Consider the following 15,720-nt stretch of genomic DNA (forward strand, 5'->3'; position numbering starts at 1 on the left):
GCAGCCCTCTGATGCTGAAGCCTTTCTGGGGCTGGGATGACCCAATGCCCACCTGGAGCGTGCACTTCCTGGTGACCCTCTGACACAACTTCCTGGGCAGAGTTGATCATCATGGAGTCAGTGCAAGTCTGGGAACAGTGGCCTGAAACTGCGCAGCTCCAGTGTGTCGGTGAGCGCCGTCCTCCCAGGGCTCAGGGGAGGGCAGATGAGAAACCAGAAGATCCGCAGAGCAGGAGGCTCCACCGGAGGCCTGAGCCAGGGCCACCCAGAGGAACGGGCCCTGGCTGGGGACAGAAGCCTGCTGGTGTGCTCACTGCGTTTCCTTCCCCTTTGTCCCCCAGCTTTTAAACGGCTTTGAGGAAGTCTCAGGGCTACGTCAGCTGTGCTAGGGGAGCCAACGAGGGCAACTGGGCTGAAGCGAGCAGTGAATCCGAGAGGAAGTTCAGGACAAGGGGCCCTCTGTGCTGCTGAACAGGGATCCCTCCCTGGCTGCCCTTCAGTCGGGCCCTTCTCTCTGAGCTCTTCTCCATGAGACTCCACCACGGCCTGCTGAACTCAGTTTTAGCAGAGAATCCTAAGTGAGCTGATTGAGAATCCCCTCCCCTTGACAAATGATTGAATTCCATGTCATCATTTTCCATCCACAGCCCCTCCCTTTGCCCATGGGCTGTCAATCCCCAGGTGTCCCCACTGTGTTCAGAGCTGAGTCCATCTCTGTCCCTGCTGTAATACTCTTGAGTCAAGTCTTCCTCACCATTTGTAGCTGGTCCGGGGCACCCCACCGAGAGTAGGAGACAATTCTTCCCATCTAGAACATTCCTTCCAGGCTCAGGACCAGTCTTGCCTGCTGGGGGATAGGGGCTTCCAAGAGGGGCTTTTCCAACATGGGCAGTGGTATGGGAGCTTGGGCCGACCATGGCGGACTGGAGGGCAGGCATTTTGGGTGGGAACGGTGCTCACCTAAGGCTCCTTCTGCCAAGCCCCTTCTGGCCTCTGCCAGGATGGGATGTGACAGCGTGCATCTGTGCCCGGCTGCTCAGGGCAGAGTGGGGCAGGGCAGCGTCCCTGGGGAGCAGAACCCCAGGCCTCCGCATGAGAGTGCTTCAGGGGCACCCGGGCACCCTTCTTTGAAGGTTCTTTCTGTTTTTAAGCCTCTTTTAAGCTGCCCAAGTGCCAGCTGAGGCTATTTTGGGATCAGCCATTCATCCCAGGGCTGTCTGGCCCTTCTGAAAACTCTCATTAAATTGTTCATCGACAGGAACCAAATACTTGGCCCCAGGGCCTCCAGGCTTCCCCCGATGTGTGGCCTCCTGGGGTCCTTGCCCGAGAGGCTGAGGGGGAACCTGGCTGGCCACCAAGGTCTTGTAAGTATCTTCTCCCTCAGAAATCCAAGTCTGTCTTCCAAAACACCCCCACCCCCGCCACTGAGTTCATGAATATTCCCTCTGTGGACACACAATTCGAACTTGTGCGCACATGGCCCACCCACCACCTGAGGGAGGGACTGCTTCCAGTAAGTAATTACTCAACACAGCGATCCCAGGACATGACCTCGGAATGGGAGAGCAGAGGCCTTTGTTGGTTCGGAGCGAAGTGGGGTGTTCCCAGGACTGGAGAACTCAGGTGGCCCCTCTAGCAGCTCTGCCTCCTTGGGATCCCATGAGCTTGGCCTCTCAAGCACAAGTGTTATCCAGAAATCTCTGGAATAGGATGAGAGATGATGAGAGGTCATTCCAGGGCCTTCCTCCCCGAGACCCTGGAAGGGCCCAAGGGAGCCTGTGGTGGGACTGGGCCCTAGATAGATCAAGGCCAGCACTGGGACGGGGTGGGCCTGTCCTCAGGACCTCCAGGGCTGCTCACCTGTCAGCACCCCTGGCCTCTCTCTGCAGCTCTCATGCCCTGATCTTCCAGGTGGAGGCCCTTCAGTGAGGAGTCCCCCAGTCTGGGTGGAGAGCCAGCCCGATCGGCTTGATTCCTCCACTCTTGACACCGTGAGCCTCAGATTCTGAGAGCTTGGGAGGATGGACAGAGACTGCGGTCAGCAGGAGAATGGGAAGCAGATGGGAGAGGAAGAAGCTTGCCTTTGGTGGGGACCAGGAGGCTGGGAGCCCAGGCCCATTCACTGTAACATGTGCAGTAAATCCCATTATATTCATGCAAAGAATTCTACACAGCAAGGAAAGGAAAGAGCTGTTGGCATGCCACAACACAGGTGGATCTCACAGACCTACTGCTGAGCTAAAGAAGGCAGCCACGCACATGTACATGCTGTATGGGGCCGTTTCTATCTGCCCAGAACCAGGCAAGAACCATCTATGCCAACAGCTTCATTGCTGCTGTTTCTGGGGTTGTTGACTGGAGGGGCGAGGGGACCCTCTCGGATGTGGAAATGTTCTGTGATGAGATACAGGTTTCCTGCATGTCTGTGCCTGTGAGATGCATCCAGCTGCACACTTCAGATGCATGCATTTTATTGCATATGTTATGCCTTGATTTTTAAAAGTCTTTAAATATTTAATCCTGAACATCCCTACGAAACAAATAATAAAACAGCCCTAGGCTCCTGATGTCTTGCCCAGGTCACCTACCACCCTCAGGCCTCTCCAGGAGTCAACATCTGGATGCTGATGCCTGCTTCCCCCTCCACACCTCACAGCCATCACCCAAGAGGGGGCTGTAAGACGTCTCTCTGGCCGGCGCTGGAGCCAGCTTTGAGCTGCCCGAGCCTGCTTCCTACGCAGGGTGCTTTAAATCTTCCGGATCACTGAGCCTTCATTTCAGAATGCTTTATTGCTCATCTTCCTACCACGCAGGGCTGCTGCCTGTGTCAGCTCGCACCGAGGGAGGAAAATAATTATACCCCACAGCGTCAGTTACATCGAAGAGTAGAGAGGCACCAGGCGCCTTCCCCTTCAGGATGCGCAGAGCCAAGGGGGTTTCCAACCCTGCTTCTTGCTGACCAGGGCCTCTGCATCATGACACTGACCGTCCCACACATCTGGCTGCCGCCTCCTCGCTATTACCTCATGTCTTCCTCTGCAGGCTCCCGGACTGGGGTCCTAAGATCTGGAGATGCTGCCTGCAGGTCAGGATCCAAGGGGAGTTTGGACATGACTGTGGCCCAGACAGAGCTCAGAGTCTACAAAAGCCCCACAGAGCCCACCTGTGACTTGTGACTAGGCAATGAGGTTATGCCGGCCCCACATCCTCTGAATGCTATTGTGCCTGAGCCCCTGGGCTGCCTCCTGTCCTCCTGCTCTGGACTTTGCCTCCCAATGCCCTGCCCTAGATGTTTCCGTTGGGGGACTCCAGAGGGCTGGTGAGAACTGGGGGGGTCCCTGTAGGGTGGAGAGGATCAGAAGTCACATATCATGTGGCAGACATGGCTGGTCCCAGAGCCCGGGGCTCCTGCTCTAATGGGAGGACCCCAGTGAAAGCACCCACCTGCTTCTGGCAGGGTAGCTTAACCCCCATTCCAACAGAACCTCTAGAGAGTCTAATAGCCCCATCCCTATGGGCCTCTGCACAGCTCCCAATCCAGCCCCAGTCCCCTTTATGTCCCCACCACAGCCTCGTCCTGGATGACAGACGGTAGGAAGGGTTGTTACTGTCAGGACAGATGCAGTCACCATTTTCTGCAGCAAGGATCCTTAGTCATAAGTAATATTGTGTGTGGGACACCAACAGCCCAGCCCAAGAAGCATTGGTCAAACTGGGCCCAGGGAAAACCTTCCAGGATGAGCTGAAGAGAAGGTCAGCCTGCTCATCTGGATGGACATGCTCCAGCCTCAGCCCCTGGCCACCTGGGGAAGTCATGGGACTGACACCCCCCTTCCCAGCACACACAGACACACCCGCAGGCACGCACGCAGGCAACACACACTCACACATGCTCGTATACATACATTCACAGACAGAAACACACACCCTTACATACAGGCACTCAGACACACACTCAGAGCCATGCACACGTGCACTCATATGGGTACAAGTACTCATGTGCTCACCCACACCCACATACGCACTCCCCTTGGTGCACACACGTACATACACACATGTCCAGCCATGCAGTGCACGCACTGGTTTTTGGGTACAGGCCAGCTTCTGTAACCTGGATCTAGGGACAACCTCCTGTAAGTCTGCAGAGGCGAAGTCTGGCCAACACACGCAGCTGCCCTCCTGAACAGAATATCGTCAGCCTCAACATCAGCATCGGGGTTCCCTCCTTACACAGGGGTCCCCCCCTTATCGGGGGGGGTGCGGTCCAAGACCCCCAGTGGAAGCCTGAAACTTGGGTAGGACTGAACCTTATTCTACTGTGTTTTTTCCTGTATATGCATACCTATGATGAAGTTTATCAGGCACGGGAAGAGATTAACCACCATAGTTAATAACCAGATAGAACAATGATAACAATATGCCGGCACTGCTTCTCCACACTTTGTGGCCAGGATGAGATAAAATAAGGGTGACTTGACCACCAGCACTATGACATCATGACGGTCGACCTGGTCATCGAGAGGGCTCCTAGGTGACTCAGAGGTAGGAAGGGCGCCTACAGTGTGGAGACGCTGGACAAAGGGGGACGCGTGTCCAGGCTGGGAAGGTGAGAGATTTCATCCGGCCGTGCAGAACGACATGCAATTGAAAACTTAGGGATTGTTTCTTTCTGGGATCTCTGTTTAATATTTTTGGACCTCAGTGGACCACGGGTAAGGGACTCATATGTCCTGGCATGGGAGGAGATTCTCGTCTAGGGGGTGGCATGGCCTGAGGGGTGGGCCAGGCGTGTGTGACCCTGCTGCGCGTCCCCGCTGCCCACCCTCCTCCTGCCTCCGGCCCAGTCGCTGGTTCCCAAGGAAACCTCTCTAAAGTCGTGGCCAGTGAAACCACAGTGCCCTACCAGGCCCCGTCCCTGGCCCCATCCTTCCATCTCCCCGCCCTCTGCCCAGGGACCCACGGCTCCTCCCCAGCTGCTCCTCAGCACCCGGGTCTGGATCACGTCGGCACTCCTGGAGGCGTCTTGTGACTGGTGCCTCCTCCGTCACCCTCCTAGACCATGAGGAAGAAATGAGACCCAGGTGTCTGCAGCGTCTCGGAACCCGGTTCTGTTGCTCCCCATAAAACTCTGCCGAGCGCCCTCAGGTGGGCAGAGGCAGCCCTGGCCTATCACTGTGTGCCGAGGACCAACCCCAGGGCAGAGATGCAGGCTGTGCTGGTGCCCTCGGGGGGCCAGATCCTGTCTAGGAGGGAGCCTGTCTTTGGCCCCAAAGCGGGAGCTTCCTCCCAGCACTTGGCTGGGGGCCGCACAGCGATGGACAGCCCCACAGGAAGATGGTTCCAGACAGCTGAAGTCATGTTTATTGTATACATGCCATAGATACTGTCCTGTGGTCAATTAGCCACCAATGCGGTGAGGAGAATGAGAAGAGACAGGGCCTCCTCGGTTTCCAGCTTGGCCCTGAGCCCCGGGATTTCTGCTCTGCAAAGCGAAGGCCACTCGTGATCCTTGTGGGCCGCTCTCCGAGCCCTCTTGCTCCCGCACGTGGTGCAGAGACAGCCAAAGCTATGTGTTCTCAGGACCCCTTGGTTCTCAGTTTGACGAGATGAGGCAGGCTGGCCACCAATGTTCCAAACTATTCCTTGACCACTATGGGCTTGAGAGAGCCTTGTTGTTCTGTGGAATTTGGGCATCAGAGAATGAAGAGGACCTGGGAGCTTCTCGTGCCCTCCTCATTTCTCGGACCAGGAAACAGAGGCCCAGAAGAAAGGGGCTTGTAGGACAGCATGCATGGAGCCCCTGGCCTGGGCTCATAGCCCCCATAGCCCCTCCTTCAAGGCCAGGGCACTGAGACATCACAACCTGGCTGCAGGTTCTGGGATGGGGAGCTCACCCTTTGGCAAGGCTGCCTGTCCACTTCTGGGAGAAGAACTCCAGGTGACAGGAAGTCCTTCATTACACCAGCCAAGGCCCCCTTGCCCCGGGGCCCCTACCTCTGCTCAGTTCTGTGCTTTTCAGCTCTCCACCACTCTGCCACGACCCCCAAACGAGACCCTGGAGACAGTGATCTCAGCCCCTGCAGCCCTGCTCAGCCAACAGCCACACACCCCCAGCCCTCAGGCCTGGGCCCCAGTCCTTGGACACGGTGGGTCACCTCCTATGACTGCTGGGTGTGGACCCTCAGCAAACCCCACAGTGGGGGAAAAACTCATCCTAACCATGGCGCTAGACAGCGAGGAGGTTCTCGTAAGCTGAGGTCATTCTCCAATCAAATGAGAGAAGAGCTGGGGAAACACTTCCCAAGCTCTAAAGAGGTTACGGATGTTTATTAGATTATATATGTCCTGCCAGATGTCCACAGGAACATTCACCGTCGGATCTTATGTAACTAATCGTGTCAGTAACCATGTCCAGACTCACGCCCTCCCTAACCAGTCCCACATGTCAGATGTACACACACTGGTAACGAGAGCTGACACATAGGGAGCCCTTCCACAGGCCGTCAGCCCGCTGTCAGTGTTAACTCATTTAATGCCCACAACAACCCCAGGCAGGGATTGCTGGGGTTCGTGTTCCCTAAGGCAAATACTGAGGCATGGAGATGCTGCCATTTTCTGTGCATGCACACACACACTGTACAACCATGTTAGACAAACTGCTGATGAAAGATCAAAAGGCACAGAGTTGTTGCATGTAGATAAGCATACATTTGTATATAAATTTGTTCATTCTTATACTTATTTCAGAGGAGGATTTCAGGAAAGGTGTGCTCAAGGCGACCTAAGATAAACAAGTGGTGGCAAAGCCTGCAAGGTCCCTGCTGATGATGTCTCTGTCCTCATCTCCTTCCTGCCTCCTCTTGCTGGCTCCAGCCGTACAAACCTCCTTGTTATTTCCAGAACATTCATGGCCCTTTCCAGGCATGAGGCTCTGCCACCTCAACCACCACATCTAGCTCCTTCTCAGTAATCAATTCTCAGCTAAAATGTCGTCTCCTCAGAGCGCTCTTCTTCACTGTCCACAGATCACCACTATTATAGAGCAGTCCTTGCCCAAGCCAGTTACTTATCCCATGTTCCTGTTTGAGTCTCATCCCAGCACTTTGGATCTTGTACATTGACTTGCTGCTTTTCAATGATGCTAGATTATCATCTCCCTGAGCGCCTTTGCACTTGGGTGTTGCTGTGATCCTAGCCCCTTGCCCAGTGTCTGGTAAGACAGGGTGCTCGGTAAGGGAATGAATGAATGAGTTACAGGAGAATAAAATGAGTAGATGAGGAAGGAAGGCATGGACAACAGCAGCAAGTGAAGTCAGATCTGAAGCTCACAAAGTTCCTGCCTTGAAATCCTATTTACTGAGCTTCCTAGTAGCCACGGTGAAAAAAGAAGCATGATCAGTCTACAGGAGTGAAAGGACAACTAGATACGCCACACTAGTGGGTCAGGAGGCATGTGGCTCTTTTTGATATGGAAGCCAGATGGCTGTTTTCCCCTGAGAGACCTCCCAAAGAAGTGGCAGCCATGATCTCACAGCTATGTGCCCCCCCCCGACCTCTTCGTGGTGCAGATAGGCACACTTGGGGATATGGCTGACTTTCAACACAGCCTCCTGGTGGCTGTTCTCACAGAAGAGTGGAAACAAGGAAGCTGCTTTCATGCCTGGCCCCACTGAGGGTGACCGTGCCCACATCTACATGGGAGAGGCAGCTGCAGGGCCCTGAGAGGAGCGGTGGATGGCGGGTGTTCTGGCCATCACGGGGCTTCAGCCTCTGCCTGGCGTGCCGTCGCTCAGGAACAGACATGGAAGAGGCAGAGCACCTCCCATCCCACCTGCGGTAGAAATCATGATCTTAGGAAAGACAGTTCCCACGCACCCGGAGATTCCCGGCAGGTAGGATCCGGGGCAGGCTGCAGGGGCGTCAAGCTCCATGTGCGGTTCACTCGGCTCAGATGGTAACTAATCCCTCTCCAGAGAGGCGAAGGCGGAGGCGGTCGATACCCGCTCAATGGCTGAACGCAGTCTGGAATGTTTTTGACAGGTTTCTCCTCAAGGTGGTAAAAAGTCTAACGGTCTGCAGAGTCTTGGCCGTGTCAAAACCCATCTGCAAAAAGCAAGGGGCTCCTGCGGGGCTCGTGTTTGCCGAGTGGAGACATAGCTCCTGGGCTCTGCTCGGCCCATCGAGGTTGGCTGGCCCCCTTGGGCTCCTGTTGCTCTCTGCCTCCCCCCAGCCTGTGTGCGTGGCAGGAAGCAGCAGCTAGAGAGGGCATTCAAGCAGGCAGAGGACGTCGGCAGAGCCGGGCACAGGAAAAACCCCACTGAACCCAAAAAGAGTTCCACTGCAGGTACTGTCCGTGTCTACAGGAGGCCGCAGGGTCACGGGGATCGCATATGCGCAAAGTCCCCTAACATTAAAATGACATTTGAAGCAGGATACATGTATTAATTTACACTTTCAACTCACAGAATTGAAGTCAGGGAAGTGAATAAAAAGGAGAGTAATTAATTAGAAGGGAATGTAGCAAAGTCCAGAAGACATTCTTGCTTCAGTGAACGGGGCCAGGGGGAAAACTGGCGTCTAAGAGATAATGAAATCTCATCTTGTGTCTAATCCATGTTCTCGGCCTCTGAGCAGATGAAATGGTATAAAAAATAGAAATTGACAATGGGTCTAAAATTGCTTATTGATGAAACCATGGAATTACGTGATAGAAGAAATCAATTAAGTACTAAGAGGTGAGGCCCCTGTGGAAAGAAGAGGCTTGGAAATTAACAAAGGAAATTGAGTTGGGTGGTGAGAAAAGGGCTAGAAATTATCTTGCCAAAGGAAAAGTAAAAATAGAAGGCCACTTTGAAAGACTATATCATTAAAAAAAGTATGATGGAAGAGAGACTTGAAAATTGCATTCACCAGGGAAAGAAGCCTTCTCAAAATAGAAAGAAAACAGGGAACAATTTGCTGACTGAGCTCAAAAGCATCAAAAGCAATAAAACCCACAGAAAACAACAGCTCAAAGGAGAACATCAGGTCCACTTTGACGTTTTCCAGATGGGGAAACTGAGGCCCCAGGAGGGGCAGGTTCTGCAAAGGAGATGCTTGTCTGCCATCCGTCCATCCCTCCTTCCTTCCACTCAGGAGGAGAAAGAGACAAGGGAGGAGGTGGCAGGGAGAGAATGAGAGAGAGAATGACAGAGAGAGAGAGAGAGAATGACAGAGAGAGAATGACAGAGAGAGAGAGAATGACAGAATGAGAGAGAGAATGACAGAGAGAGAGAATGACAGAGAGAATGAGAGAGAGAATGAGAGAGAGAGAGAATGAGAGAGAGAGAATGAGAGAGAGAGAATGACAGAGAGAGAGAGAATGACAGAGAGAGAATGAGAGAGAGAGAATGACAGAGAGAGAGAATGAGAGAGAGAGAATGAGAGAATGACAGAGAGAGAGAATGAGAGAGAATGAGAGAATGAGAGAGAGAGAATGAGAGAGAGAGAATGAGAGAGAGAATGAGAGAGAGAATGAGAGAATGAGAGAGAGAGAATGAGAGAATGACAGAGAGAGAGAATGAGAGAGAGAGAATGACAGAGAGAGAATGACAGAGAGAGAATGACAGAGAGAGAGAGAGAATGAGAGAGAGAATGGCAGAGAGAGAGAATGAGAGAGAGAATGAGAGAGAGAGAATGAGAGAATGAGAGAGAGAGAATGAGAGAATGACAGAGAGAGAATGAGAGAGAGAATGAGAGAGAGAGAATGAGAGAGAGAATGAGAGAGAGAGAATGAGAGAGAATGACAGAGAGAATGAGAGAGAGTGAGAATGAGAGAGAGAGACAGAGAGAGGGAAAGAGACCCCACATGGCCCCCGAGAGCTGGGTGGAAGACAGCCCGGTTGGTGCTGAGTATCCAACGCAGGGGCTGCAGTTTGCTGGATTCCAGTCCCCACATCCAGCCCACACACTGGAGGGGAGGAGGACCAAACCTCCAAATTCCCAAACCATCATGTTCCAGACTTGAGAGGACAAAAACAGAGACCCCCTCCACGTGCCTGCTGCTCCCCAGCTTTCTGGCTGTGGCCGCCAGCAGTTCCATCCACCCCCATGCTCAGACCAGAGCCCAGGAGCCTCCTGGCCAGCTCCGTCCCTACCGCCAGTAAGTCCTGTGGGTCCTGCCAGCCCTGACTCCAAAGCATGGCCCCTGGCTGGGGCAGCCATGTTGGGCTCTACCCAGCTGTCTCCTCCTCAGCGAGCCCCTCCTCCTGACCCCTATCTAGAGGAGCCCTGTCCCCACCAGCCATAGCCACACCCACTCACCCAGTCCCTGTTTTGTCTTCGTTACAGCATGATTGTGGCCTGGTGTTACCTGACGTGTTCATTTGTTTGCTCCTCTCTTGCCTCCCACCCACTAGAATGTCAGCTCCTCGAAGCTAAGGACCTTGTCCATTGTTGCTGCTTGCCTAGAAATCTTGGTGCGTAGAAGACATTCAATAAATGTTTGTTGAATGAATAAGTGACAGCCTCTGGCCTGAGCCAGATGCCCCTTGTCAGAGCTCCCACTGCAGCCTGCATTCTGTCCCTGTCCCCTGCCCTGTGAATCCCTTATCTGTCAGAGCTGTCACTCCTGTGAGACTCAACCCCTCCAGGTTGGCCTCGGATCAGAGCCCCAGCACCTGGGACAGAGCAGGTGCCCCAGGCGTTTTGCCGAGTGACTGATATACTCAGTTCAGAGCTGGCTGGGGTGCTTCAAGCCAGATTTCAGAACTCAGAGGTTCATGCAGCTCCTGCATTTTCAGACAAGGAAACCGAGATCCACAGAGCTCATGGTGTGTGCCCCCAGGAACCTCAGGGCCAGCTGTGTCGGCCAGCATCTGTCTGCTCAGTCGGGCTGGGAGATGGGCAGCCGATACCTTCTGGGCATAGCTGAGATAAGAGGGCAGTGCTGGGCCCCTCAGGAAGTAGCATCTCCTCCTCCCTCCTCCTACTTCTGCTTAGGTGAAAATTGGATCTTCCCACCAGGAGGCTCAACCAATTTCTAGCCCCTGCAGGGGCTGTTCTGTTAATAATGTGTGGCAAGGATGGCCAGTCACAGGCCCGGCCGCTGTCCCCGGGAGCTCCTGTGTCCAAAGCTCCAGGTACGTAGGCAGCACGATCTTTCTGAGCCACAAGGAGACAGGCTTCCTGGGGCAGGGCAGGTGCTGCAGGGTCAGGACACCCCACGACTCCCCATGCCCCACTCTCCCCACGATGCGCTGGTCCACACCAAGCCCAGCGTTTACTGCCTGCTGCATGCCCGAGAGGGCAGCAAGTCAGGGAGTCGCCTTGTTCACGGAACCTCTGTTCTGGACCAGACCCTGCACCAGGGCCCAAGGCTGCGTAACTGTGATTCAGCCCTCCCGTGGCTGCTTGCCAGGCTCGGGGGGGTCCCTGCATCCTGGCTGGCATCTTCTGTTGAACGTAAGACAGGCATTTGAGGCCCACATGGGACCTCTGTAGATGGAGTCAAGGCCTGGGAAACCCCAGTCAAGGATTGGGAAACCCCAATCCTCATTGCAGGTCTGTGCAGGGTCTGGGAGGGGTCCCAGAACCTCAGACTTCCTGTCTGAAGGATGGGTGATGGCTTCCAGCTGGAGGTCTCCTAGCTGTGCCTGTGATGGCTCTGCCTGCTTTGTAGCGTGAGCCCAGACACCACCATCTGGGAGAAACTAGGATCCCCTGGGCAGAGTCTCCCTAGCTCCCAGCATGGTGGGTCTGGTGGAGATGGCACAGGCGGGCAGGGATTGACCCATGACCGCTAGGCACCTCTGCCCTCTCACCTCCCTGGAGACAGACTTGGCCTGTGTCTCTCCACAGGGCAGCCCCCCACCCACCTGCTCAGCCAGATGTTCTCTCCAGGCACCGTGCCTCGAAAGCCCACCCAAGGGGCCAAGGGGCCCCCACACCCTGTCCTCGGAATTCTGGGGCTGTCACCCATGAAAGGGAGAAGGTGTGGACCCAATGGGATGGAATAGATACATAGATCAAACAGAAGGAAAGGGGATGTGTGCACCAGAATGGAAACTACACAGCAATGTGGAACGAATGGATCAAATCGTTATTTTATACCATAAGAATGATCGTATTTTCTGTGCTCCATAAGAAGGATGTGCAATCAGATCACCCTCTGACATTTACAAAACAAGTTCATCATTCTTTCTCATTCAGTGAAAACCATCCAGGACAGGTGCTTTCCCCTCGCTGTATAGGAAAGGATGCCAAAGCTCCAAGGAGGGAAGAGACACAGTCTTCGAGTCTCCAGCCCACTGGTGCCATCTTTGAGGGCTTCGGTCCAGGCCTGCCTGGTCCGGCCTCAGCCACAGCCCCAGGGGGCCCCACCTCAAAGTCTCTGGAACCTGTATCTGACCAGCTGGTTTCAGATGGGCTTGGGAGGTGAACTTGGGGCAGAGGAAAGGAGCTTTCATTTCTGATAAAACCGAGTCACCGCACCTGGACAGTCCCTGGATATCTGTAGGTATCTGACATTTGCAACCTGGTCCAACAGCCCAGTTTCTCCAGGGCACAAAGTCAGCCACAATTCCAGAGAGTTTTTTCTTGTTTGTTTTTAATGTTGGGAAATTGCATGACCAAATTCATTTTACAAAGATCACTCTTGCTCACGTAAAGAAGACTAATTCGAAGGATAAATTGAAGGGCAATTTGTACACCTAAGATATTTTAAAATATGGATATTTCTTTACCAAACAATAGTATTTCTAAGAATCCACTCAATAAGAATAATCACACAAATGTGTATGCAAAGACCCATGAACAAGAATGTTTGCTGCAACTTTATTTGTAAAAGCAAAAATAAAAATTCTTCAACAGAGAAATCATGAAACAAAACAATACTTCATACAACGAAATATTATGCAGCCAGTAAAAATGTGATACATCTATATGTGCCAACATGACAATATGTCCAGGAGTGAAACCAAATCATGGCAGAACAATACTAAACAACTTTTTTTTGGCAAAATATCCACCTATACATGTCAATGCAAAGAAAAAGGTCTAGAATACAGACTGTTACCATTGATTTCCAAGAGAAACATTTTCGTTTTGCAACAACAAAGGAAAAAGAAAGCACCAAACACTAGGTTTCACTTAATGCCTGATGGGCGCCCTCATCTCTGTGACAGAGCCTGGTGCTGAGGGCGCTGGGCCAGGGAAGTGGAAGTTGAGATATTGTGCGTTTTTGCATGCATACGTGTGTGTTTTCCTACTATTTAATGACAATTCTGGAAGCGTGGAAGGCACAAGGCAGTTAAGAGAGAAGCTCAGGCTGCCACCCCAAGAACGTTCTTCTTGAGGAAGCATCAAGATGGGATGAAGCCCCAAGGTCCCTCCCAACCCCATCTGCAGTGCAGCCCCAAGGCAGCGGGTGCCCAGACAGCTGGCAGCGGGTGTGGAGGCAAACGTGGAGGTAAATGTTTGCAGCTGAAATTTTGCAGACACCTCTGATGATGGGAGGCTGATCAGAAACAGATCTGGGAGCTATCAGATGAAAGACAGGCCTTGCTTTCCCTTCAAATTTGTTGACTTTTTTTTTTTTTAAAGCCCCAACCACAAAGCATGAGCTCATGTGGGCATTTGCCGGAAAGGCGGCAGGCGGCCCCTGGGAGGCAGGCTTGCAGACATGGATGTTTCCACCGTGCCCTTCTAAATAAACGCTGGGGCCCTTCAGCGGGGCTGCGTGCAGGAGCACAGTGAGGTGGGGTGGACCCAAAAGGATGGAATGGATAAAATAAATAAAATAGAAAGGAATGGAACATATACACTAGAATGGAAACTATAAAACAGGATGGAATAAATGCACAAAATAAGCCAAAGTTGATAAAATAGAGCGGGCTAGACTAGGAGGTAGAAAGGAATGGATAGAACCAACTAGAATAAACAAACAACATAAATTAGGTTGGAACTGAATAGCCAGAGGGAAATGGAGCAGAATGGGGAAAGGAAGGGGCTGGATTCTTCTTACAGTGGGAGGGGACTTTGGTCACTTTGCAGAAGAGGTCAGTTCGCACTGACACCTGGAGACAGGGCCGGCCTCCCTTGATCAGCGCTGCCAGGAACAATTGGCGGGGCCCGTGGCTGAGGTTTGCAGGGTTTCCCTCGGAGGTGAGGCAGTCTAGGTGCAGACCCCAGAGAGAGCCCTGGGTGAGTCCAGGACCCTGCACCCCGCTCCAGCCCTGTCACTGACTTGGAGTAAGCCCCACCCCTCAGCCGTTGTTTCCCTCACGTTCAACAAGGAGGTTTGCTAAGATAACTTTGAAAAGAGTCCTTCAATCTAAGGTCCTTTATTTCACAGTTACTGAACAGTTTCCTGAAGCCAAAGGAAACCGCAGAAATATGAATCGTCTTTCCTGCCTTGAGTCACAATTTTGATCTTTTGTTTATCGTGGATATCTTTGAGTTAATTTTGATTTTTACATAGATTGTGCTAAAATATTATTTATCTCAATTACTGAGTTTCTCTATTTACAATTTTGATCTTTCATTTATTGGGGATATCTTTGCATTAATTTTGATATTTAAATAGATTGCGCTAAAATATTATTTATCTCAATTACTGAGTTTTCTTGCGCATGCCCCCCCCCCGCCCAACTAAAGGTTGGGCCTCCAATAAGTGCTTCACTTGCCTTACCCCAGTCCCGTATTTTTGGTAGATGCCATGATGACTTCCTTCCACAGAAGACAAAACAGAGGTTCAGAGAGGTTCTCTGATGACAAGATGCTGCAAACACTTACAGGAGGGCCGCTCACTCTGTGAGAAGAAAAGTGATGATGACTGTGCTCGATGAACTCACACATGTGGCTGTTTCTGGGGCTGGGGATTTCGGGAGGCCTCGTACCAGGGGCTAAGAGGGGACAGACAGCCCCATTAGAAGAAGGACCTGCACATGCAAAGGGGTGGCGAGTTCAGCTGGAGCATAAGTCAGTGTGACTGAATTGGGGGCTGATGGGAGATCCAGGTGGGGACTTTGGGGGCCAGGTCTGGTCCATGCCCAGGCAATCTGTGTCTCCTGCATGTATGCCCTGGCTAGTGCCACCAGGCCATGTCTGGATGACAGAGTGACAGGCAACTGTCGGGCAGCTTCTGGCAGGGGTTGAGGCAAAAGGCCCGAGTGGTGATGAGCAGGCCAAGAGAAGCCACTTTCTGTGCACTCATGGTCCCGGCCCCTCAGGGAAAAAGACCCTTCCCAGCCTCAGCCTGCAGGCGGGTTTATTTGGAAGGTATAGGATTTACATAAATCCTTGCCAAGTGCTAAGCACTGGAACCTAAACAGGAGATTTGAGCCACATGTTCCTGATTCAGATTTGGGAAGAGATCGTGGAGTGATATTGGAACCTCTGCTTCTGCTCACTTTCTGGCCACTCACCAGCGTTCCAGGACAGCCCCCTCCCAGCCCCCACCTGCACAGCCAGCCCCTTCTTTGCCGCAAACCTTCGAGAATCAGGCAAAGCCACTGCTGTAGGCAGCTGGTGCCAAGATTTCCTTCGTGCTGGGGACACAGGACTGGGCTTGTGTCCCTGGGGAGCTCACTGTGCCAAAGGCCTGGCCCCTGTCCTGAGAGAGTTACGAGTCCAAAAGGAGCTCACAGCCCCGATCCTGTCTGGAGTTTGCCCAGAGCTTGAAGCCAGGGCCCTGTCTGTGGGAGCTCATGGCCCCAAGGCCCCAGTCTATTTGGCCTTGTT

This window comes from Pan troglodytes, chromosome 15, assembly GCF_028858775.2.
Source record: "Pan troglodytes isolate AG18354 chromosome 15, NHGRI_mPanTro3-v2.0_pri, whole genome shotgun sequence".
Classification (NCBI taxonomy): domain Eukaryota; kingdom Metazoa; phylum Chordata; class Mammalia; order Primates; family Hominidae; genus Pan; species Pan troglodytes.